Source organism: Cricetulus griseus, chromosome 3, assembly GCF_003668045.3.
Source record: "Cricetulus griseus strain 17A/GY chromosome 3, alternate assembly CriGri-PICRH-1.0, whole genome shotgun sequence".
Classification (NCBI taxonomy): Eukaryota; Metazoa; Chordata; class Mammalia; order Rodentia; family Cricetidae; genus Cricetulus; species Cricetulus griseus.
The window spans coordinates 103172312-103198303 of record NC_048596.1 but is presented as its reverse complement, the minus strand read 5'-3'; the positions used below and the strand labels follow the sequence as shown (position 1 = coordinate 103198303).

General features: G+C 42.6%; 1 protein-coding gene and 1 non-coding gene across 3 annotated transcripts in view; both read left to right on the top strand.

Moving 5' to 3' along the window:
• Tenm4 (teneurin transmembrane protein 4) overlaps positions 1-25992 on the top strand; it is a 719910-nt gene that overhangs the window by 32263 nt on the left and 661655 nt on the right. The gene's annotated exons all lie outside the window — the stretch shown is intronic.
• Mir708 (microRNA mir-708) lies at positions 10905-11004 on the top strand. Its single transcript, NR_105265.1, has one exon. It is a non-coding gene; the product is annotated as a microRNA mir-708 (primary transcript).

The following is a 25992-nucleotide window of genomic DNA, read 5'->3' as shown; positions in this document are numbered from 1 at the left end:
AATGAAGCTGCCCTTTAGAAAGAGACTCACACTGCCCCTCCATCATCTGATTAGGTGACCTGTGCTTGTTACAACATCATTAAGATGCTGGGTAAGCAATACTTAGTGCCTGTTGTTCTCTGCCCTGGCCTTTGTTATGTGATGATCCACCCTGCTTCTGTCTTCCCTGGTGGACCATGTGCTGTCGGTGTGCAGCCTCAGTGCAGCCACACTGCAGTGAAGATGCTCTTGGATATGCTTCAGTGACCCAGAGTTCTCAGCACTGTGATCAGGCAGAATACTTTAGGAATGCTGGGGAGAAAAAAAAATAACTCAGTATATGGAGATGAAATAATTAATGTGTTTTCCAAGAGGTTCACTCTAGGAAGCTGGTGGAAGGTGTGGTATCTACTCAGTAAACAACTCACAGGTTTTATGATGCCATGGTGCTTTCTGAATCACTTTGTAAAGCATTCATTTTATTTTCTTGAAAGCCAAGTGGATAAAGTCTCCTACAGTGACTTGTCCAAAGTCATATGGGATGAGCACATCAGGTAATTTGGCTCAAGTCCATTGCCAGTCACCTCACTTTGTGCTATAGAAGGGATGGCTACTCCATGGTCAGGGAAGTCACTGATAACTGCTGGACTCAGAGTCTCTTCCTGGCATCATGGCCAAGGCTGTTCTGGATTTATGGACAGCAGAGGGCTTGACTGACTTGAGGGAGCCAGCCATCTTTGACATTCTTATGTTTGTCATTTCTCACCCTGTTGGTTAACATTTCCTTCTGACCAATCGCTAGAATGTTCTGGAGCTGTACTGAACAGAGAAGCACTAAAAGACCTGAGAACACTCTGTCCTTTCACAGGGTCTGGGAGGTTTCTGAGCTGTCATGGTGGCTGCCCTCAGGCTACCATCCTTTTTCCTGACTTGACCGCTGAGACTTGAGGGTCTCAGCCCAACAGAAGGCTGAGCTAGTGGAGCCCTATGGTGTGGTGGCCTAGCCGTATCAAGCCCTGCTGGGTTCCTCTGCCAAGCGGGAAATGAGATATCAGCTCCTACTGTTGTGGACCTCTCTCTTGACAGGGAGCATTTGGTGGTGTTTAACAGTGTTGTTTGGTGGTTTGAACTGCTGCCCAGTGCTTGTCTTTACATGTTAACAGAGCTGAAACAGGGCCATCAGCAGAGCAGCCATCCAGAGTTGAGAGCTAACTCAGTTGAGTATCTTTACTCTGAGCTCTAACATGACCTGCAGATAAGATGGAAAGCAAAATGCAACCTAGGAGATTCTTACCTTCTAACCTTTGATAAAAGAGGAAACTAGGAGAGGGAGAGGATGCTGTGGGAGACCCAAAGAGGATGGAGCAATGCCAGATCAGAAGGGAGCGGCAACAGGAGGCAGAGCCAGGAGGCACCAACTAGCCAAAGCACATTTTGTGCTCTGGAAAATCTCAGCTGTAAAGCAGGCTAGCAGTACCTACCTGGAGGTTCCTGGTGGTGCATTAGTTATCATCAAACCAAACAAGAGTGAAGCCATTCAACACAGTGGAGTACTGCTGTGACCTTCAGTAGACTGTTGGGGTGTTATAGCATTAGCAACACTGCAGGCTGTGGACTTCACTGGGAGCCCAGTGCAAGCAGAGGGTCTGCAAACAATCCAATAACCTGTAGACCTCTGACCTCTGAGCACTGAGGCATTCAGCTTCTCCTACTGGGTTTCACTTCCAGTGTGTGTGAAATGGCTAAGTGGCCTGGTGGTAAGGATCACAATGAGTCTAGAAATATTCTGTATAGAATAGGTGTCCTGGGCTTATAAAGCAGCAGTGTGTGTGTGTGTGTGTGTGTGTATGTGTGTGTGTGTGTGTGTGTCTGTCTGTCTGTCTGTCTCTCTCTCTCTCTCTCTCTCTCTCTCTCTCTCTCTGTGTGTGTGTGTGTGTGTGTGTGTGTGTGTGTTGTATGTGTCTGGATGTATCTGTGTGATTCTGTATGTGTGTATGTCTCTATGTCTGTCTGTGTCCTGTTTCTGTGTGTATTTGTGTGATCCTGTATATGTGTATGTGTGTTTGTGTGTCCATGTGTGTCTCTCTGTATGTGTCTGTGTTGTTTGTATGTGTCTCTGTGTGTGTCTGTGTCTATCTGTGTCTGTATGTGTCTCTCTGTGTGAAGAGGAACACAGGAATAACTCACCAGTGCCCTGGGGCTTGAGTGACATGGTATTCAGGGGCTCCTCTCTATAGAGCCTGGAACTTAGCTAAGGAAGTTAAGGGCTTTGAAGATGGCAACAGAAAGAAATGGAGATGGAAAGGAACTCATTCTTGTTAAATGCATACCATGTACCAGGAAGTCTGTATCTCTCGGCCCACAGTATTTGCTGTATGCTGACATGCAGGCTATACTATTGCCACTTAGTTCAGGGAAGCTCAGAGAAGGCAAAGACTTCTCTTCAAATGTGACCACTTTCCTTTAGCTACAGCACTTCAGCTAGCCTTAGAAATACATCCCTCACTTGAGGATTTCAGCCCCACCCACTCATACCTGAATCTATGTCTAAATGTTCTAAACAATCTTAGAAAACTCTGTGATATGCACATGTACCCCCACTATAATACCACTCAGCTTATATTTAGTCCCAGTGCCAAGTTCCAGCCTTTTCATACATTCTGCTTTTTCAGGAAGAGAAGCTCACAAAAGATTTGTCTCTGTGGTTTATTTTAAAAATACCACCACCATGTACATGCACACACATGCTTGTGAAGCATGTGCTAACACACACACACACACACACACACACACACACACACACACACACACACCTCTATTCCCCCATAGACAACAGTTTACAAATTAGGCAAAGGAAGACCAAAGGGATCACTTAATACTTCCCATTTATTCCATTCAACAACAAAGTACTTTTAAAACCCCATGCAATTAAAGTTCTATTTTATAATGATTGTTCTGTATTAAGCTTCAAACAAATCAGATTCCATCAAGCACCTCGGTTTTTGCCTGTAAGTACTTTCCCAGTAGGCAATGCTCCCACAGCAAGGCTGAGCCGCTGGGAAGAGCAGCCCTTTCTAATCCACTGGTTTTTGCTCCAATGGGTTCCAATCACAATCATTTTCACCTGCCTTTCTTTCTTTCGCCTTTCTTTTTCACCTGCCACCATTTTCTTTTTTCTTTCTTTCTTTTTTTCATAGAAAATGTAGAGGGGACTTGGGTTGTAACTCAATCTGAAGAGTGCCCGCTTAGCAGCACAAAGCCCCAAGTTCAGTCCCCTGACACTGCTTCGGATGGGGATGGGAATGGCGGTACATGCCTGAAAACCCAGCACTTTGGAAATAGAGACAGAAAGATCAGAAGTTCAAGGTTATCCCAGATTGTGTATCCAGTTTGAAGATAGCTTGTGATACATGATACCAGAGAGAGAGAGAGAGAGAGAGAGAGAGAGAGAGAGAGAGAGAGAGAGAGAGAGATTGAGTATTTGGGATGAAATGCCACTATCCCCAAAGGGCCAATGCACTCCCTCCTCTTTCCAATGAATTAGTCAGTGGCAAGAAACATGAATTTTCTCTCTGGATCACTAATCAGTATTGTTGGAAGCCATGTTTGGAATACACACTATACAGTAGATATTTGACAGGTGATATGCATAGCCTCATGCAATGTAATCTTCACTTGGCTTTAGCTGATAGCACCTTTCTCCTTGATAACTGAGATCAAAACTTTGTGACTCTGAAAGTCACACAAAAAGCAGGTGCCCCAAACAAGGTTGTGATGGTGTCTATCTACCACTACAACACATGATTCCATCACCTGGCATTTCTCAATGTGTGGTCTCAAGCAAGCAACATCCCCACCTGGGAACTGGCTGGAAATGCTAGTCCTCAGGCCCCACCCTAGACCGGCTGAGTGAGAACCAGGGGCTGGTCTCCCTAGTCTCTGTCCTAACAAGCCACCTAGATGATTCCAACACGAAGTGGTATTTGGGGAACACAGCCACACCCCTTATATGATAAATGGATAAACTATTAATTAAACTGATAGGGCTTTTAAGCTGCCCCTCCTTCATAGTTATATTATTCAAGTAAAATAAAAATAAAATAAAACCTCAATGAACTTTTATTTCCCATTCTCATAAATATGTGTTACAAAGTTTGATGAGTTATTATCTTATAGCCAGCTGTCCGGATTGGTATGGAGGCCTCAAGTCTTTTTATCTGTGTGATCTGGGAAAAAGCTGCTTAACCTCTGTGCCAGACTTGGTTCCCAGCTCTGTGTAGTGCAGATGGTAACGATCCTTTATAGAATCCGTGTGAGGATTGAGTGAGTCAGTGTCTACAAAGGGGTTTAGCACAGTGCCAAGTATACTGTAAGTACCCAATAAACATCAGCCAGTTGCTAACCATTAAATGATTAATGTGGCTATGCTGGTTCTTACTAAGGAGAGCTAGACTAGCAAATGGTTTGATTTACTTTTTTTGGACATGCTGGAGGAGGGACCCAGAGTTTCAGGTATGCAAAGCAAGTATTCTCCCACTGAGCCATACCCCCAGCTGGAATCAACACTTTGAAAACTATACCCTTCTGCCCTAGCTTGTTTTCTGTCTCTGTGACAAGCACCGTATCCCAAAGGAACTGGAGGAGGAAAGGGTTTACTTGGCTTCCAGGTTGCTCTCCGTTGTTGTCAGAAGTCAAGGCAGGAACTCAAGGCAGCAGCTTAAAGCAGAGAGCATGAAGGAAGGCTGCTTATTGGCTTACTTCCCAACCTCATGTGAAGCTACCTGTCCAGTGATGGCACCATTCCACGGTGGGTCTCCAACATCAACTAACAATCAAGAAAATGGTCCACAGACAGGCTCTCGGGCCAGGTTCTGCTGTTATAATACTCTTTGAGATTTTATAAACAAATATAAAAGTAAACTCTATTTCTTTCCCTCCAAATGCCGCAGCCCAAAGTTGAAGAACAAATCCAAGAGCCATCAAATAAGAAAGGCATAAAGGAGGCTTGCATTCTTGGCCTAGCTTTACTACTAGGCTTAGATACAGCTAAGTTTTATCTCATAACCTCTAGGTCTTTTTTATTCCCATGTAAATGGAGAAGGTCAGGCTCATGAGTGTTTTCCACCAGGGACAGGTGGAAATGGCTGTGTGGGGTACCTAAGCATGGAGTTAAATACCATTGAATCATGTGGTGATAAAGTCGGTTTTCATTTCTTTTCACTCTTTGTGAGTTAGCTGAGGATGGAGCCTGATATTGGGGCTGGTCGATATTTAATACCTCAGTGACGTTCTCTCAGCTCCCTGTTTAACAAAAGCCTGTCTGGGTTAGGAAGCAACAGTAACCATTTGATTCTCCTGGCACCCATTCTTAAACTTTTTCTCTCAATCCACAAGATGATGTCTCTTAAATGATCATAATGGGATGCATTTCCCTCCTTAAATAAATTGATTCAAGACACAGTCCATTGAATTCAAACAATACTAGGTTAATAAGAGTTCAAGAAGACTGTGGATGTGTCTGAGGTCAAGTCAGTGGAAGGAGCTTCTAGTGAGAAGCTAGGAGATTGCCTGCAGTCCTGAGGCTCTGCAAAATATTCTTTTCGTAGGCCTTTACTCCCATAAAATAGCTCATCTGTATAGTCAAGCCAGGAGAAGGGGCAGAGCTGAACATCAGTACTGGCAACTGGTTAGAACCAGAGTCATCAAAGCATGTATCCTACCCCACTGGAGATTTTGGTCCTTGCTCCACAATGGGCTGTGTGTGTATTCTAGAAACTACCCTAGGGGATGCTCTTGCAAAGTCAGGGTTCTAGACAAGGATCTAAAATTCAGAGCACATCTGGAATCCGAAGATTCTGAGAAAATAACTACAGATGGAGAGAAAGTGGGTGGGCAGAAAGGATTACATCTACTTTATGTATATTCACAGGGGCTGCAAATCCTTTACCTGCCCAATGTGAAGAGTTAGCTATGACATCTCAGACACAGAATAGTATGCAGCTGTTCCATAAGGTATGTGGGGGTTGTAAGATGTGGAGAAATGTTCAGGTGCAATGCAAAGGGAGAAACCATCCTACCAATTGAATCTGTAATTAAAAGAATAATTAATTTTCATGTGTATGATTATTTTGCACATATTTATGTCTGTGCATGCGGTGCCTTTGGAATCCATAAGAAGGGACTGGATCAACTGGGATTGGAGTTACCAGTGGTTGTTAGGTAATATGTGGATGCTAGAAATCAAATCTAGATTTATCTCTTTGGCGCCCCTTTCTTTTTTATCAATACAGGGTCTGACCATGTAGCTCTACCCTGGACCTTACTATGTAGATGAGGCAGGAATTCCTCAGACTCAAGCACCTGTAGCTTTATTTCAATCAGTCATACCGGTATATTTGATATATTTGTGGATGTTAATAGTGGTTATTTCTGCTGAAGTAACCATGTCTGTTTAAAATGTTCGTTATGCTTTCTAATATTTTTCTTTGACAATTGAAAACATTATTGTGTTCTCCTCCCCCCACCAAAGCACAGACATCCACTAGTTGGACCAAATTTGACTTTTGGTTCTGGCATTACTAATGTGTGACCTTGGACAAGTGCTTAATCTTGATCCTCAATTTCCCCCCTGAAAAAAAATCAAAGAATTAGTTTCTTTTGGGTTTTTGTGAACATTAAATCAAGTAATTCATTGGAGGTACCTATTGGAGTGCTTGACTATCAGCAGCCTCCCAATAAGTAGCTCCACTATTTAGTAAAGGGTAGACATTATAATTTTTATTTTTTTCATTCATTTATTTAGCTCATAAATAAAGTCATGCACAATTATGATACACAATACAGTATGTTCACAATGGCATGGCTAAATTAAACCAATTAACATGTTATATCACACCTATTCATCATTTTTGTTTTGAGAACACTTAAAGTATGCTATCTCACAACTTTTAAAATATAGCATATTGTTATCAACCATATTTATCATGCTCTCAGTAGACCTCAAGACTTCACAGAGTCCATTCCTCTTGTCCAACTGCAGTTTTATATTCTTAAACCAATCGTTTCCCCATTGTTAAAAGACCCACATTGAAGCCTAATAGCCACAATTCTGCTCTCTGTTCCCATAAGTTCATCATTTCTAGGTTACACATAAAATTGAAATTGTGTGACATTTGTCTTCCAGTGTGTCACTTATTTTTTTTTTTGGCAAGCATATAACTTTACTACTTACTAAAGATGAAATCAAATTTGCATGCACAGGTGAGCACTCTCTGAAACACCTTGGATTCATCACATATTTGAGTTTCAATTAGCATATATATATATAATTTATATAAAAAGAGCAATAATGGCAATATGTTATGCATCAATAGCAGCAAGAGCTTTTCCAGGTTCTGCAGTAATTTGAACAAAATTGTAGAGACATCCAGCACACTCCATTTAAAAAAAAAACAAAACAAAAACAAAAAACAAACAGACCACAACAACAAAAAAGTAAAAAACAAAATCCCAGAAAACAGCACAGTTCTGTTACTCTTGTGGTACTTGACACCATTTTTTTTTTTTAAATTAGCTTCTCAGTCATCATCTGGGAGGAAACCATTCTGAGCAACATCATTAAAAACAGCTCTGATAAAGCATGGTCACTGCTATGTATATGTGGACCTGCTTTATGATATATAATTTTTATTTTTAATGTTTATTAAATTGGAAGGCATAGTGAGTTACTATGTCAAAGCGAGTCCAGGCCTATTGGTACAGGCTTGAAACCCCAGCTACTCAGAAGTCTGAGGCAGGAGGACCATAGCCCAAAATTGGTCAATGTAATTAGATTCTGTCTCCAAAAGCAGTAGGCAGATTTGGAGAGCTGAACATACAACACAGTTGGAGAGTGCTTGCTTAGCATGTACGATGCCCTAGATCCAACCCTCAACCCCCCAAAGAAAAAGACTGAAGCTGTAAAGATGTAATTTTGAAGCCACTGCCTACCCGCAGCCATTGTATAAATGCAGGTGCATGTGTTCACAGTGGAAATGGGTGCTTACATATGTCTGACTCATGCTGGTGCTGAGCATGCACTCTGCTGAGTTCCTGGACACTCATGTTGGGCAGCAAGAGGACTGCTTTCATCTAACAAATGCCTCCCGAGGCCAGTCATCTCCAGACTCCAGAGTTGATTCAGCACATATGGCTTTTTTTTTTCCTTGAGCTCATTGGGAAAGACAGTGAGACACTGTGTGCCTGTGGTACTGAGTGTCATTTCTGGAACCTCTGTTGAAAATTGAGATTAAAGTTAATGTAATCCTCTGCTTAGAGCTCCGTGCCAAGTTGCAGAGCTTGTGAACTAGGAGTAGACCCATCCTCACTCCCTAGGTATGGAAAGTCTTGGGTTTTCTGAAGTTGAAACTAAGGAGTCTCAGTGAACTCATTTAAGATAAGACTTTTCACTCATGAAGGGTTTTTTGTTGTGTTTTTTAATGGTTTTATTTTGTTTTGTTTTGATGGGAGATGTTTAACTACAATGTCAAGTGGTCTGCTTTAGTGCCCATGAGGATCCCTGTTAGGGTGACCCTTTTTCCTGAACCATGGTGGGGCAGAACTGGGGGACTAACACAGAGCACACTTGGCTGGTAAGCTAGTGAGAGGCATCATTACTCTTGGGACTGTTTCTGTCCAGAAAATAAAATCAAGTTCAAATCCTAGCTCTCCTGCTGATCAAGCACCCCCAAGTTCAAATCCTGGTTCTGTCACTGTAGGCATATGACCCTGATCAAGATCAGTATCTTGCTGGGCCTGTTTTGTACTTCTCCAAAAGGGTATACCTATGGTGAGTGTTTGGTAGAATACTAAATGGAATGCCACCAGGGGGCTTATGAACATCATGACCTGGGTCTAGTCCTTAGAAGTAGAGAGGCAAACTCAAGGTTTGGTCTCCTACCCAAGAGGGTAGGAAAGCATACTCAAAAAGCTGACACTAATCAAGCTGAATTAAAATTTTAAGCCAGCTACTTACCAAAAGTTTGGTAGACTTCAGCCAGACTCTTCCACTTTAAGCTTTGGAGCTGAGAAAATTTATTTGTTTTTACAATCTACCTCATTTTTTAGACAGAAGCAGCAAAGCCTCCTTCCCAGTTCTGGGTTGGTGGACAATGAGATGGGGTGTGCGTGTGCGTGCATCCGTGCTTGCATCCGTGTGTGTGTGTGTGTGTGTGTGTGTGTGTGTGTGTGTGTGTGTGTGTGTGTACTAAGTGTCACTTCTGCTACCCACAGTACTATTCTATGACTGTGGATAGTCTAGATGGCCACTAGAGGGTGTTCTGTGGACCAGGGAAGACAGCTGTGGCGGAGGGAGAAGGAAAGTACAGGCACTGCCTCTTGGACACTGGCAATTCCATGGTGGTGGTGTGATGGCACCCCAATTCAGTTTTCCTTTTCCACTTGTAAGCCAACAGGAAATAGAGCACTGGTTGGGCAATTATCCTCATCTGACTGCTTCCTTAGGGTAAGCCTCAGTTTCTGCATTTGCAAAATGGAGATATCAATCTATACCTCCCTTGAATACCTCCACAGGGGTCCTGTGAAGAAAAGGTGAGATAAAAATGTGTGTAGAAATATTTGTAGACTGTAAAGGGCTGCATAAGTGTGCCTGAATGTTTCATTGAAAAGACATTGTCATTCTGATGTCTTATCCAGGAATGTTCATCTTCCCACTTAGTCCAGGTGACAATTTTGTGTCATAAATATGCTATGTGAACCAATGGTTAGCAGGTCTTTGGATTTATCCAGGTGGTCCATGAGCTGGAAAAGATGGAGAATTTCCTCACTAAAGAGCCATATCACTTGACTCTATTGACAGAATGTCATGTGTATCTCAAAATTACCTTCCTGAATGCAGATAGATTGCATCTATTAGTTGCTTCTTGTTGTCACGACCTGCCAGACGGGAAAATTAAATGTGCCTACAAATATTTCAGTATCTGTGCTGTGTGAAGGTTTAATATTCATTTGGAGCAGTGAGTAGAGAGAGGGGGAAAACAGTCCACATCTTTTACCTTGGGCTAATAAATTGCTAAGTTCAACAGGAGTTCTTTGAGCATTCACCCCAAGCAAGCAAGTAAAGGATGTGTTAAGTCTCCAAAAAGAATGCCATATAGCTATAATATTGATAACTCTACCTTTATACACTCTGTAAAGCTACAGAGGATCTAAGTTAGGCAGAAGCCTGCCTGTTCCAATGGGACTTGATGAAACTTGCCCCAAAGTAGGTGGGTTGCACAGCAGAGGAAGAACATGTCCATGAAGGGAGGGAAAGATGTTAGTGGCAGGGGGACTGTCAGACCTCAGCAGTGATCTTGTCTGTTAGGATGTGGGCATGTATTTGCATTTGTATGTGGGACCAAGAAATAAAGTCAATAGACTAGAGTCATAAAAGCCATAGATATCTAGTACTGGGCTAAGAATGTGGCTGGGTGGAACATTTATCTAATTCTTATGAGGTCTTAGGTTCAATCGACAGTATCTCAAGAAACAAAATTAAAGATGAGAACAGTAAAACAAAATGCAATTGTATTTCTCTTAACAATTAAAGAATGATTCCATATACATATTGTTAAAGATATGAAGAGGAATCTATTGAAGAAATGAATAGTCAATTAAAGTAACTTGTAAAGTGTACGCTGTTAATATATGTTGATATGTTGACATGTTTAATTTTCACAGATTTTAAATGTTTTTAGTATGCTGCCATTGTCAATTTTCTATCAGTGTAAAATATGGTTTCAGAAGTTCATTTGTGACTTCATCCCCCTAACCCTGTTTTTTCCCCAAGAAGGTCCTAAATTCCTCAAGCCTGACTTCTCCTGCCCCAGGGGTTTACAGAAATCTATCCCCCTTGGTTGACGAGGGACAGCTGTGTTTGAAGTGGTGACTGCCCTCAAGGAGCTTACAATCTAGCTGGGGGTAAATGACTTGCACTTGAACACAACTAGACTGTGAGCTTCTAGAGGGCAGGGGCCTTACCCTAGTCATCTCTCTGCTCACCCTGCACACCCTCCCTGTGGGACATCCTCCATCCCCATGGCATCAACCACTGACTGTTTGCTGAGAACTCTGTAGGACTGAGCTGTCTTCTGAGTGCTGAATCCAGTTTTGCAATGTCTCCAGCCTCTATCTCTAGTTGGGATGCTCTATGGGCACCTCGGATGCAACTTGCTCAGCAACATCCAACTCAACATCAATTTCTTCTTGAGGCCAGGCCTGGTTCCTCACCTCCTGGGCTTGGTCACCAAAGCAAAGATCCAGAGTTATTCTTTTGGACTGAGCTCAATGTAAAGTGCTTGTGTTTACTGTTAATTGAACAAGATCTTTCTTATTATACATAGATTGGTTGAATTTGTGGGTTGAAAGATTAATAGAGAAATGCTCTGGAATGTATCAGTCATTGCCTCTAGTGGTAAGAAAATGGTTAGTGTTTTAGTTTTCTGATATTGTGCTTTCCCAGTGTTCTGTAATGACTATGTGTTAATTTTATAACCAGCAAAACTGTTTAATAAAAATGGCTGAAAAGTGCTCCATATAAGTGTCACCTTCTCTGGAAAATATCTTTTACTTCTTATTATCCAACATAGGATCTGATGCTATGGCTTGTCTTATCTCTGTTGGGCGACTTGTATTCTTTGTATAAATTTGCCCCTTTAGAATGTGAGCCCCTAGAGGGCAGAAGGACCGTTGGCTTACTTGTTTTCTTTTCCCAGTGCTTAGCACAAGGCCTACACAAGTAACACCTCAGTGCATGTTTAGTTTTTAAAGGAAGAGGGGCTGGAGAAGACCCTTAACAAAGGATCCAGGACATTAAAACTCTCTCTCTCCATATATATGTGTGTGTGAAGCATCAAGAAATCACTAGCTTTTGCTTCTTCTGGCTGTCCCTTTATTATGATTTTTAATCTACTACTAGTCAACGATTTTTAGGTCAATATTTTAAATTGTTCTAAGTTTTCACTAAGACTTCATAAATGCCTTTTAAGACTCCTCTGAGGTGAGGTCTGGCATATTGACTGTTTTTCTAAATCTATCTAGGGTAAAGTGCCCCCGCCTGATACCTCAGGCATAACATTCAGGACTGCAGAGTCTAGACCAGAGTGTAAATTCTGAAGCACTCTCTAAATGGAAAAGTGGCAGATGACAGTGACTCATGGAAAGAAATAGGGCAGGAGGATAGCTACAATAAGAGAAAAATGACAGTAAACGTCTTTAATTCTGTGTTTACTCTGTACCAGGCACTGTGCTAAGCATCAGCATGCATTGTCCCTGTCTACTTTTGTCCTACAAGGTGGGTATGGTTATCATCTCCATTTTGTTCCCAAGGAAACTGAGGCTTGAGGACACACTAGACGGGGAAAGTAGAATTTGCACTGTGAACTGTAAATTTTAGTTAATTGTCAAAGTGTACTGCAACGTTGTTGATCTTAATTCGTCCAGTTTCCAATGGTGAAACCAAAGCCTAGGGAATAGGAAGCAAGGTCACTGCTCCCACCGTGTCTCTTCTGAAATTATGGGAGGAGAGGGAAAGAGGGATACTTGGAGAGAGCAGCAATTTACAACCCTTTTTGGTGAGATGCTGGCTTAGATGTGCTCTGCCCCAAGTGCACAAAGATCTCCACCAGGTTCACAATGCTCCTGAGTTACAAGTTCCATGGTTATGCAGTGTTCTGGGAAGTTCTTCAAAAGAGTCTGTGCCATTTAAAAAAAAAATAGCTAAGAAAACATAGCAGGTACTGGAGAGAAACCACACAAGGTCTGGCTCCGTGCTAGGGCTTTAACCATTAACTGTCAGCCAGTGCAGTGAGGTGTGGTCTGAGAAGACAGTTCCTTCCTCTAGAAGACTTGAGAAATCTTACTGGAGAGTGTGTGTATGCATGTACGTCTCCCGGGTATGTAGTCAACTAATTACAAAACCAGCCAACAAATATTTATTCAAGAAGTGACCTGATAGCTCTCTAGTTTGTTGTCTTTTAAAAAGGGTTACTGCCTTGGGTGGAGTTAGGGCTAATGAGATAATAATAATTACTACTTATTGAGTGCAGGTTACATGTCGGGAACTTTGCTGGGTGCTTTACATACACAATTCCAATTAATCCTCACAACCAAAACAAGGAAGGCCTTATCACCCACTCTACACAGAGGAAGGAACTTACAGAGTTTGGATGGCTTGCCTAAGGTCATAGTAATCCAAACCAGGGAACTAGAAAGCCCAGTATGACTCGATCTCCTCAAACCCACCTTTTGGCATCCTTTCCTTTTCGTGTGTGATGTGTGTAGCTTAGGTTTATTAAATTAGCAAACATTTGTTATCCAAGCTGCTGTTTTATTAAGAAAACTTATCCTAGGTAGCATGCTGAACACGATCATTCCAGGTTGTCTCCTAATGTTACAATCCCCTCTCACACTCTAAAACATCAAAGGCTTTATTATCCTGACAGAGCATAAAACTGTGGCTCCCACTCTTGCAGTCTCCCCTCCTTAGCTATGGTAGCAGGAATTGGAAATTTTTCCTATGCCTTCATAGTAGATTAGTCATTGTCCAGACATGTTTCAAGGAAGAGGAACATAACATGTAAATATGGGGAACAAATATTCATTTCAGTCAATTCCCCAAGGAAGAGTGTGGAGCCCCTAGACTCTGTTAGCTGAAATAGTCAGAACTCTTGTTATGTTTCATGGGACTGATTTGCCTTCAGGCAATTGCCAGCAAATCCCAGTAAGAAGCACAAAGCTGGGAGTCATTTTAGCAGGAGACACAAGGAGCTGTCTCTGTGCTTCTGCTTCTAGAAAGCCATGCAGGGTAGCTACAATGACTGTCGTCATCGACATACTCTGTCTCTTCTCAGAGGTTGATAGGTCCCTGTGAAACCCTCCATACTGAACTTGCCTATGTCCCTCTGCCCATCATCCTACTCAGGATTCCCTAGGAGTCATGTGACATGAGTTCACCTGGATCAGTGAGGATCCTGATGATCTTCTCACTAGCTGTCTGACCATGTTTATGCCACCAAGTCCCCTAGGCTTTTGTTTTGCTATTTGTAAAACAGAGATGTAATAAAAAATTGTATGCAATAGGATAAATTTTGAACACAAGATAAACTCACATAAATATCAGTGAGCATACACATCTACTGCCAGTATGTAATAGGCTGCTTTGAGTTTGATGCCCTCATTCGTGGACATAGCTATTGTCTTCTTAGCTCCAGGTTTCCCCAGCCCAGCCCTTGGAATGTCCCTTCCCAGTGGTTCAAGCCTGTAACTTACTGTGGACCAGAATCTGTCATTTGAATTGGAAAGCCCTGTCTAAGGCTCCCATGTCCTTTGGCTAGGCTCTTAAGCCCTCAGAAGCAGTATTCAGAAAAAAAATCCATTGAAAGACAGACTTGAGATACAACTGAGTGACAGAGTACTTGCCCAGCATGTGCAAGGTCCTGAGCCCATCCCCAAACACGGAAACAAGCAAAAGCACAAGAAGGCACGGCTGAAGGAAAGCAAGAAGAAAGGAGGGAAGAAAGGGAGAAGCAGGGAAGAAAGCCAAGTTCTCCTTATCAATGGAGATGGCTCAGGTTCCCCTAAGCATAGCCTCCAAAAGAGCAGCTTTATCTGTGTCTATCTGTCTGCCCTGGCCTTGGTGATTTAGTTACTGAAACCACTCTCATCTTGGTCTTGTGGTCTTTTCCGAAGCAATACACTGGCACTAAGGGGAAGAAAGCAGAAAGGGCTGTGGAGGTCCAGCAATCCTACCTGTAGGTTAGAGACAGGCACCAAGAGGTCCTGTTCTGGGAGACACACAGAGGAAGGAGGCATACACGTGAGCTTGTTCACCACAGACTATCACACCATCGCCCTGGTCACCTTCCAGTTAAGGCTGTCATCTGCCACTTATATCTATCTTCTGCCTGAAATGGAAGGTCCTTGGCAGCAGTATGAGGAATTGGCTGCTTTGGGAGCCACAAAAGAGCCATTTCCATCTGGGAACCACAGGGATTCTGATAGGAGAATTCCCCTGCCTCAACTGTTAGAGATACTGGCTCCCGAGTAGCCCCAGTCCTTGAGGGACTTTGTATGACATCTGTTTTCTCCCTTTTTAAGGGAACTCGCATAATAAATCAGTCAGCTACTTCTAGAATAAGAACTAGACATATAAAGCATAATAACGCAAAGACCATGAGAGGGAAGGAGCTAAGGCAAAGTAAAACACAGATTAAGGAAGTAGTGTTCAGTCTGACCATGCAGTGGGGGGAGGGGAGCCTCAATTTCCATACAGCTGGAGAATGTTGGAAAACTAGTTAGGGAACAGTTCAACAGTCCATGAATCTTACAGATGTGTCAGCCACGAAAAAGTTGGGATGAAAGGCAAATCTTAGCAAGGGGGGAGGGGGCAGGGAGGGCAGTAGTTCTGAGCAAAGATTCAAGAAGAAAAATAAGTGCGGGGAGATCTGGTATATGTCGCACACTAGTGTTAGATGTTGGCACATCAGTGTTCCTTAGGCTAACTGTAACGTGCAGCCCATATTGCTGGCCCCCATTTTACAAATGAGCAAATAGAGGCCCAGAGTCTCTGGCTAGCTCTTCTGCTTGAGGCCGTGGAGAAATGTGTGATGAATCTTTGTGTATTGAGTATTGAGCCCCAGAATAGGCCTCTGTTATTTAGTGATACTGAAGGGCAAAAAGCTGAACCTGACTTTAACTCAGTCCCCAACCCCCATGTTACCTGTCCATTTGGTGGACTAGAAAGAGTAACATGTGGCAAAAGTCAGAAAGAGATGAGAGAAATTCCAGAAAACCCTAGAATTTGTTTTTGCCCCAGATGCTGTAGCCGCTTGAAGTCATAGTAAGAACCTGAGATGTGAGTGATGTGTTGCCCGTGGCCTTTTCTAACTTGTGTGAGTATGTCAAAGTGGAGATGGTGACAGATTTAGTGGATCATCTTTCATCTTCCTACTGTACCTCCTCAGAGTACATATATGCCTGGTCCTGCCTAGTCATGCATTTCCCAGGTGCAAGACCTTGTTCAAAGTGCAGTGTTCCACCCCTGTGTCTTCCATGTCTTCCTTGGAACAGGATGGCTGTTCAGGCTTGCTTTGATCTATCAGTTTTACAAAATGTGGTCTGTACTTGTAAGGCTGCATTTCAGGGGTATCTTGCTACCAAGAAGTCAGAAATGATTGATTTGGGGATTGGAAGTCAAGGCTAAAAGAACAGTATAGCCAGAGAAGCAAACATTCAGGGGTGGTGGAGGTGAGGTGCCCCTTCTTATTCTCTGTGGCTCGTGTTCTCTATTATGGTATTTCTTTGTTTTGTTTTGTTTTGTTTTGTTTTTTCGAGACAGGGTTTCTCTGTGTAGCTTTGGAGCCTATCCTGGCACTCGCTCTGGAGACCAGGCTGGCCTCGAACTCACAGAGATCCACCTGCCTCTGCCTCCCAAGTGTTGGGATTAAAGGTGTGAGCCACCAACGCCCAGCCAGTATTATGGTATTTCTTGCATGGAGGTTTGGTTGGTAGATTTGTTAGAAAGAACTTCCATTACAAGGTCTCATAAACTGAGTGAGCTGAGGACACTTGGAGGGACTCTGTGGTTTATCCCCATTTGCTTAGCAAATAGACAGCAGAGATCAAAGCACCTGTTCCCGGGCACATTTGCCTCAGCTCTGCTATAGGACAAGGAAAAGAGGATGGAGGACAAGACTCAGACAGACACCTTTAGGAGTCAAAGACACCAAACATTATGACTCAGAGGACCTATAGAAACATTATATGTGTGTATTTTCCTCTGAGACTCTCCTTCACCACTGACAACCCATCAGTTGTCAGAAATGACCACACATACTAATTAGCCAGTGAAGCCATTATTTAATTTTCTTTGTACATTTTCTTCCAAGTCCACAATATGGTCTGTCCTGCCTAATGTCAGCACCCAGTCTCTGACCCTGCAGGACACCCCTGTGAGCCACCACCACAAAGAAAGAGTGACTGGCTATGGCCTTGGGGGCAGTTGATGAAGACCTCACCCTTAGAGCCCTTGCTCCACCTCTTCACCTAGCCTGCAATATTTCTGGGGCTAAGGCATGTTGACTGATGTCAAAGCTGGGTTCTTCTGTTTGAGAGCAGTCTGTAGGAATCTGAACTGGCTATAAGTAAATGTTTGAAGTATCAACTGTATGAAAAAAGAGGAAAGCTGATTTTATTGCTTGGATTTCAACAATATATTGAATTTTTTTCAAAGAGAAATAAAAAGTCATTCAGTTATGGGCAAACACCAATTTTCTATATCTTTTGGTTGAAGGGAACAATAGGAGTGATTACAGCTGTCCCATGGAAATAATAAATTCATGTCCACAATCTATCATCCAGAGCCTTGGGGTCAGATATATTTAGGAATCTGTGTCTTTGGATGTTTGAAGGGAAATGGGTTGCATATGCTATATATTCTATAATACCCCTGGTGGAGTCTGGGGCAGTGTTCTATAATCAAGCCTATTAATTTTTCTGAAGGAAAATGTCTGGCTGTCACACTAAGTGGGAAAAATAAAGACAATAAATAGCCTCACATCACTGCAGGTCAGGTTTTTAAAAAAAAAGAACCCAAGCAACCTTTTGGTTTGAGAATTTTTTGAGTGTCAGGATTGATAAGGGCCTGTGGCTCTTGATGATTAATACTGGCTACTTTACTATATAAACCCATACAGAGAAGATGATTGCCTGTGTGCCACTGTATAAATCAATTTTCAGTAGCTCATCAAGTGAAGACCTCAGCCATGGGGCATGGAGGGGGACTTACTCCATGTGGCATCCCTAAGGATTGAACAGACCAGGCGTGGAAAGGGTGCTGATAAGCCCTGGATGGATACATCTCTTAGCAGGCTCCCAGCACTGACTCTTGACCCCAGTTTGCGTTGATCCAGTTGCTTCTGTGCAACTGGACTACTGGGAAAATATGTAGGAAAAATAAATCGAACTATAAAATAATAGCAATAACTCACACTACCCTGCTTGGGTCTTTACTATAGCTTGGTTCTGTGACTGACATACATGCCACTCAAGACAATGTAACTACTACGGTTCTGTTTTTGTGACTTCCCAGGGATCACACAGCTAGTTGTAGAGCCAGGTTTGGGACTCCAACATTTTGGCTCTTGAGTATATATTTACAACCCCATTGCATCCTTGTATATGTACATTGAAGCCAGGCTCCATTGAGAATGTGGACTGATGAGAAAGAAGCAACCATATAGGGCAATATGCATCACTGAGCTTGCACTTAGTAATCTACATTTGCTTTATGTAACCTCAGCACCTCTACAAAGGGGAATCCACCCCTGTTTTCCAAATGGATGAACTGAAGTTCAGAGTAGAAAGACACACAGGGCTGGATTTCAAACCCAGGACTTTAGGGTTTTTGGTCCTGGAGCATAAGTGAAGGTTTGGGGCCCATGTCACACAAGTACCAGGAAGCATTCTGACAACAATTATGAACCACAAAGCAATCTTGGTGCCCCATCAGCTCACAGAGAGGGAAATATGCTGAATTGGCCTGTCTTTTCCTATATGTTGCAAGCCAAGTTCCTGCTCTTCTCTGCATCCCTGTTCTTGTTTTATAAAATGTGGGCAGTATGGTCTATTTGATTGTCATAGGGCCAATACTGAGGATGATTTGAGGATTCAAATGGTATTATAGTAAAATTGCCTCTTTTTGCCAAAATGTCTATACACAGAAGTACCAGGGAAGTGCACCAACTCCAAAGGCTGTTTAGAAGAGCACATAGGGTCTTTTGGAAGTTAAGTACAAGAAGGATGAGCAGAAGGAGAAGGGACTCTTGTTTCCTACTGAACATGCTGGATCAATTTCACCAGTGTAACCCTGCAGATAGATTTACTTAGCCAGGTCTTCTCTGTATCCTCCTGTACCTGGTTTGTGCAAACCTTTGGGATGGCAAGTAGAACAACACCCTCTTCCCATCACATGCTTCAGGTCTTTGCATCTTTGTAAATTACCATGATGGTGCCCATGGCTCTGTCTGATCATTGTGACCCTAACAAGGTCTCCTGGGGGCCTCCTCTTGCCCTCTTCTTCCAAGTCAGTCAGCCGTTGTCCTGAGTGCTGCTTCTCAAACCTCTGAGGTCTCAGTCCTTCACCCTCTTCATTCCCACTGCTCCCAGTTAGCTCTCTCCTAAGCCAAGACAAAGTGATGATGGCATTTTTTTTCCCTATTCCTTCCTCTTTCAATTCACCTCAAGTCTGTCACAGAGGGCTGTTTTGAGCAAATCCTTACCATGTTTCTCTTTTGCTGGAAACAATCCAGTCATTTCCTATAAACTATAGCAGGGCCAGCAAATGTTTGCTGTGAAGGGCCAGATATAAGTATTTTAGGTAACAGTCCAAGAAGGGAAGTTGAGAATGTTAAGTGAGTACCCATTGAACTTCACTAGCCCCCAGAACTGAAATGCTCCAGAAGCTGAAGCTATTTGAGTGACAACTGATACATCAATTCACTGGACACAAACTTTGTCTCATACAATAGTTATCTAAAGTAGCATGTAAAACTGCCTTTGTGACATGTGTATATGGGGTTTATGAGAGATAAATGAGTATTGCCTTTAGGGATGCTACCCTGAATACAATTTTATATATGCAAGCACTCTCAAATAAGAAGAAAGTTCAAAATATGAAATGCTTATTTTATGTGTATGTCTGATGAGTGTATTCATGATCACATGTGTATGTTTGAGTGCATGTGAGTACACATTGTATGGAAGTCACAGGTCAAAATAAGGTATCTTTCTCAATTATTCTCCATCTTTTAAAAAATATTATTTATTTAAAAGTTTTTTTCAATTTACATACCAACCACAGTTCCCTCCTCCCCTCCTCTTTCTCCTGCACCCCACACTTTCCCCAACCCACTCACCCCATCCACTCCTTAGGAAGGGTGAGACCTCCCATGGGGAGTCAACAAAGTCTGGTATATCAAGTTGAGGGAGGAACAAACCCCTCCCCGCTATATCGAGGCTGAGTTACATATCCCAACATGGGGAATGGACTCCAAAAAGTCAGTTTATGCACTAGGGATAACTGCTAGTGGCCCCACAGACTGAATCTTTGCTCACTAATATAGGTTGTAGGCTATTCTAACAAGCTTGCTCGCTCCAGAGGTCCAGAAATTACAACTGGGATGTCAGACCCACCTGTCATTTACCTGGGGTCTGGTCCTAGTGCTTGTTGCTTGCATGGCAAGTGCTTTACCTGCTGAGCTACTTCCTTAGCCTCTGAAATACTCTCAGGCTCAAGAATTTCACATTAGAGCTACGTGACCAATCTATAGTCATTTTCTAACACAGTAAGAGGGAAAGTACATTTCCACAAGCCTAATATTGATGGAAGTCTGTGTGTAGGGAGCACTGAATACTTTCTGTTTTCAAAGTTTTAATTTTAAGCTGAAACATAAAAAATTAAAGTTGTGAACATTAGTGGTGTACCATGTGATGCATATATATGTTTTATTCAGATTAGAAATCTACCTCCTTATATACCGATCATCTCTTTAAGATGAAAACATTCAGAATTACTTTCCTAGCTTTTTGAGATGCAAACTACATAGCCATCTGGACCAACCTCTTCCCACCCCTCTTCCCCATCTCTCCACAGTCCAGTGACCACCATTTGTGAATTCTTTTCCATGCTTTACACTGGCTGATGAGGAGAATAGAGCTTTTTGGGTATAAAACCAGAGCTTGCTTAATTGGAGTTCATGTTCCCTAGCACAGAATTCATTGCAACTATTTCTCCAGTGAAAACCATTCTTAGTCCACTGGTCACACAGAAACAGGCTTGGGCCAAGGCTCTAGTTTTCTCAAATGACCTGGGTGATTCTCAAGCACCTGATGATGATGACTGCACCAAAGCCTACTTAGCGTGCAGTCCGGGTATCAGAACATGGTATCTAGTATCCTTTGAAAGCTTCTTTGTGATTGTGAGGTTGTAGCCAGGACTGAGAACCACAGGCCATAGGACAATGTCTATGGAATACCTACCCTGATCTCACGGTGACAAACTTCTCTGCTCTTTTTTGCTTCTGTTCTGGTGATACCAGCTGGTCCTTTCTTACTTCTGGGTCTTGAAGCAATGCCCACATCTATTTCTCCATCCTTTTATAACTGCTGCCAGTGATGGAGAATGTTTGCTTGGCAGGTAAAGGATCAAAGCGTAAGCTAAGCAGTTGGGGAAGGGGCTGCTCAAGTGCATACCAGGAGCCAACCACCATCCAGGAAGCCCATCTAGTGTTACGTGGTTGAGGAGACATCGGCAGTAGTGGGTTTCAAGTTCCTGGTAATCACTAATTTAGTTTCTGGGAATATCATGTTTTCTGTAACTCAGACTTTCTCGCATCAGGACTTTGGCACTTGTTTTGAGAAAATAAAGTAGGTTTTTCCTTGGTTTCTTTTTGGTCTGCGAACAGTTTCACTATTGAAAACAGCCCATGTGTGGTTAAAAGAAAAGAAAGTGCAATGCATACAGCATCCCACAGCATTCTTCCTGCAGTCTCTGTGCAATCCCCAACACCAGTGCTTCCAAATTGACCCCAACTGGAGGATCACCCACAGGTTCAACTCACACCCCAGTCCTGTGGCTGCAGCTTGATACTTCTCAACCTCCCAAGACTACCATGAAAGCCTCATACCTTGAAGACATCTACTCAGGTGCTGTTGTACTTATTTTGGTTTGGATTTGTACCTTTTACAATGTGTATAAGAGAAAAAAAGACTAAGTATCTAAAATCCCAGGCCACAGAAAGATAGTATGATGTTCCAACAGGGAGGGGAAGAAGACGAAGGGAAAGGAAGGAACGGAAGCTACACAACATGTAGGGCTAGGAATCTGTGGATATATGTCTTGGAGGTTTTCTGTTTTGTTTTCCATTTTAACCTGAACATCTCAGCAAATCAGGAGAAGCAAAAGATTAAATGTTTTGCAAGGTTGTATAGTTAAAAGGTAAACTTGCCAAAGCTGGTTGGTTGGTTGGTTGGTGTTGGTGGTAGAGGTATGTCCTTATGTGTGTAAACTTTTCATGTGTGTGTACTGTCCATGAGGATGGTCAGCACATTGTTTGTAAACTGAACTCAGCACTAATCTGGAAGCAAACATTACCACCTGCTGAGAGCTCCCCTTTCCCATCCCAGACTCCACCTTTCTCTTCACTTCCTGTTAGCTTCATTTCTATCCAGACATAGAATACTGTAGTTTGGCCAGTTTTATGATGATGTAGTGGAGTCATAGAGCTTAGGCTCAGTTTGTCTGCTCCTCTTGCTCAGTGTTCAATTGTTGGGATTTATCCATGCCCTGCCCTGCAGTCGTTCATTTATTATGGTCACTGTGTAGCATTGGTCTTACATGACATTGTTTTTTGTTTAGAAGCATTTACAAATGGTGCTTCAAGAAAAGTGATTGTACAAAACTTTTGGTGCTACTTTGATTTGAGGATTAGAGTTTCTGGGCTATATCCATCTATCCCTACACACACACACACACACACACACACACACACACACACACACACACATTGTTTACTAGATTTTGCCAGGTACAAACCCAAATCCAGCTGTCCAGTAGTGTGGTCTGATTGCCTGCCTACTCCAGGGACATACATCCCCTAAAAACTGCCACTTTCACTTTAGCTACTCCAGAGGTCACATTAGTATGTCTCATTGTGGTTTAGATTTCCCTAGTATCTAATGACACGGAGCACCTTTCACAAGCTTATTGGCCCCTTTGAGATCCCCTTTGTCAAGTGTTTGGTTACAACTCTTTTTAAACACTGAATCACACGATCTGCTTTTTGTTTCTTGTTTATTTATGTGAATTCCCAGTACATTACAGTCTAAATCCCCTATCAGACACTGTCATATTCTTCAAGTTGGTGACTTGTGTGAGTTCCTTTTCCTGTTGCTGTGGTAAAATACCCTGCCAGAGGCAACATAGGGGAGACACAGAGTTGAATTTAGATCACAGTGCATGGTGGGGACATCGAGGCAACATGAGCTTGAAACAGCTGGGCATTTTGTATTCATAGTCAAGAAACAGGAAGCAGTGAATGCTTGGGCAACTCATGTCCTTTTTCTACAGTTCAGTATCTCACCCACAATGAATGGGTCTTTCTAACCCAATTAACATAACCAAGATCATCTCCCACAGGCAGAGGCCCAAGGCCTAGTGATTCTAGGTCTCATCTAGTTGACAATTAAGATTGGTCACCACAATTATCTTTTCACTCTCTTAACAACATCATTTGATAAGTACAAGTTTCCATTTTGGTCAAGTTGATAAGTTTTCCTTTATGATTAACATATCTTACATCATGCTTAAGAAACTTTGCCTAGTTTTAGGTCATGAAGATGTTCTATTATTTTGTCTTGTAAAATTTATTTTTCTGCCATTTACATTGGTGATCTACAGTCCATCTGGAATTGATTTTCCTTTAGAGTGTGAGATGGAGGTCAAAGTGCACTCTGTTTTTTGCTGAGCTAGAAACACCCACTGAAAAAAATTCCTTTTCCTCCACTACTAAGCAGACTTCTCTTGTTCACATATAGGGTAACTGCACCTGTGTGGGTATGATGCCAGCGCCTACATCAGAGGAGCTTTTGGTAGAGTGATCTAAATCCAGAGTGTAACTTCTTTTCATTATTCTGTAATAAAAAGAATTTGAATAATGGATTTAAGAACACTTTACAGATGGAAGGACCCCACACACTGTCATTTGAGTGGTATTCTTCTATGCTGTCTGATAAGGACACTGTCAAAGTCTGGAGGTAGAAAGGACAGGAAGTTCTTGTCCCTAAGATGGAGGTATGGGAAAAGTGCTGGCCGTGGGCTGAGACCTTTGAAAAGTTCTAAGAGTTTAATGCCAGGGGATGAGGGAAACACATTTTCATTTTCTATAGCTGTAAAATAAAGCAAGCTGTCAGACAAGGAATTATTTGTTGAATAAATGGAGTTTATAACAGTTTGATTTTAATGAGCGTGCATAATTTGTACTTAGGGATTATTAGCTCTTCAAAATCTTGTTGTAACTGGGTTATTAATTACATTTTTTGATTACAGGAGTTAATCCATATATGCTCTTTTCTTAATAGGGGATTACATTTTTGTAAATGAAGTACGAACATAAATAGAGCAGTTAGCAGCCCAGCTTCTTTACTGTGATGGAAATCCCCTATTCACTCCATCTAAAATCCATGTTCTTGGTGGACATGATTAACCATCTGGTGTAAGTTACCCAAATGCTGAAGGTGAGCTTGGTCTTGGCTACACATTTACATCGTGAACATGCATTGCAGTTCGAGACTCCTGTTTCATCAGTCCAGGGTTAACCTAGGCTTTAAGACTGAAGAAAGCTCTTCAGCCAACTCTAATGATTGGAAAAACATTGGACAAGGTCAAGTTCATCCAATGGTGGGACTTTCTCTCCATGCCCTGCAGTACCAAAAGTGGACCACGGTTCTTTTCCCTGCATCCCACAGCACAGTGCTCAGTGAATGACAAGTGTCTGTGAACTGGGCAGTGAATTTCCATAAAGGGCTTTGTCCCTATATCATCCAAAGCCTGATGCAGCTGAGGAGCATAGGAAGAGAGTGTCTGGTGGGTACTGATACAGTGGTGTTTTAATGACAGATAGACGCTGAAATACCTGGCTCAGGGTCAGAGGCAGGGTGAGAGTGACAAGAAGACAGGGATGTGAGTCCCCCTGGAGAAAGGACACAGAACAAGATTCTGAAGCCCAGCTCTGTACAAAGCCGGTCCTAAGCAGGAAGCTCCATAGCTGTTGAGTGAATTCTAGAAGCATCAGGGAGTCTTATGGTTCATAGGTAGACTTGAACACAGGCCCCTGTGAGCCCATGCTCTATGCAGATCCTATCTGTCTTCCATTCACCAGGTCTTAAACAGTGTAGTCAGGGCCCCCATGGCATGGGTGTGGAAAGTCCGGATTCCCCTACTAAAGTGTGTGGCTGGCAGTGTCCTTCCAGATGAGTCAGTACAATGAAGAGACTATCTTTATTCTGGCACAGAAGGTTTCCTTGGTCACACAGTACACACCAGAGGCTCAGTAAGTATCCCACAGGCTCCAGAGTGTAGGCATACACCTCAGGAGGATGCTCCTTTTTGAGGGTTGACTTCTTGATTAGGGTTTGGCACACAGAATGCTCTAAGGCACCTGTGGGTAAGTGAATGAATTATGGGGATACAGTCTCTACTATTATTTCCAGAATTTTATTTGCCAAGGATGTAGTCAGCATGGCATTTTGTTCTTGGCTAAGGTAGAAAATGAACACTCCTTCCTCCCACAAACACACTGTGCTATGAAAGACTGCAGGAATAGTCCTACTCCTGAGTCCCTGTATCTCTCTAATGCCTTCTACTAGCCAAGGCCAACTAATTGTTGCTAGCTAGGGAACCAGAATGACACATGTACTGTGTCAACCAATGTAGGAACCCAGCATGAGGGTGGAGTACAGCAGGGTCAAGGTGGCCACTATAGTAGCAACATGCATAAAGCGTCTGCAGTAGCAGGAGGAAATCCAAGAGGCCTACAGGCTGCCTGCCCTCACTTCCCATCTCTGAGTACTGCAAGCTGCAAGGAATTAATTAATACCACATCCAGGATTTGAATTCCTGTACCCACAATTACACATATAAGAATTTTTAAAGATGTGATGGCAGTGGTTTTAATATCTCATAAATGTTCCTCCAAGGATCTTTGGCACAGAGAAGAGTGGTTTTGCTTCTCAGGAAGGGAGCCAGAGTAGCCTGTCCTGGAGAGAGAGTCTATGGTGATTCTCCTCCTTCCTTGTTGCCCAGACTCAGGCTCCATTGATAGCTTAGCGTGTGGGTTCCTCGTTACAGGAACCTCTCTACCTTAGAATATCTTGTAAACCAGTCTCCTAGGACTGCTGCCAGGAGAGGAATGGGGGCCT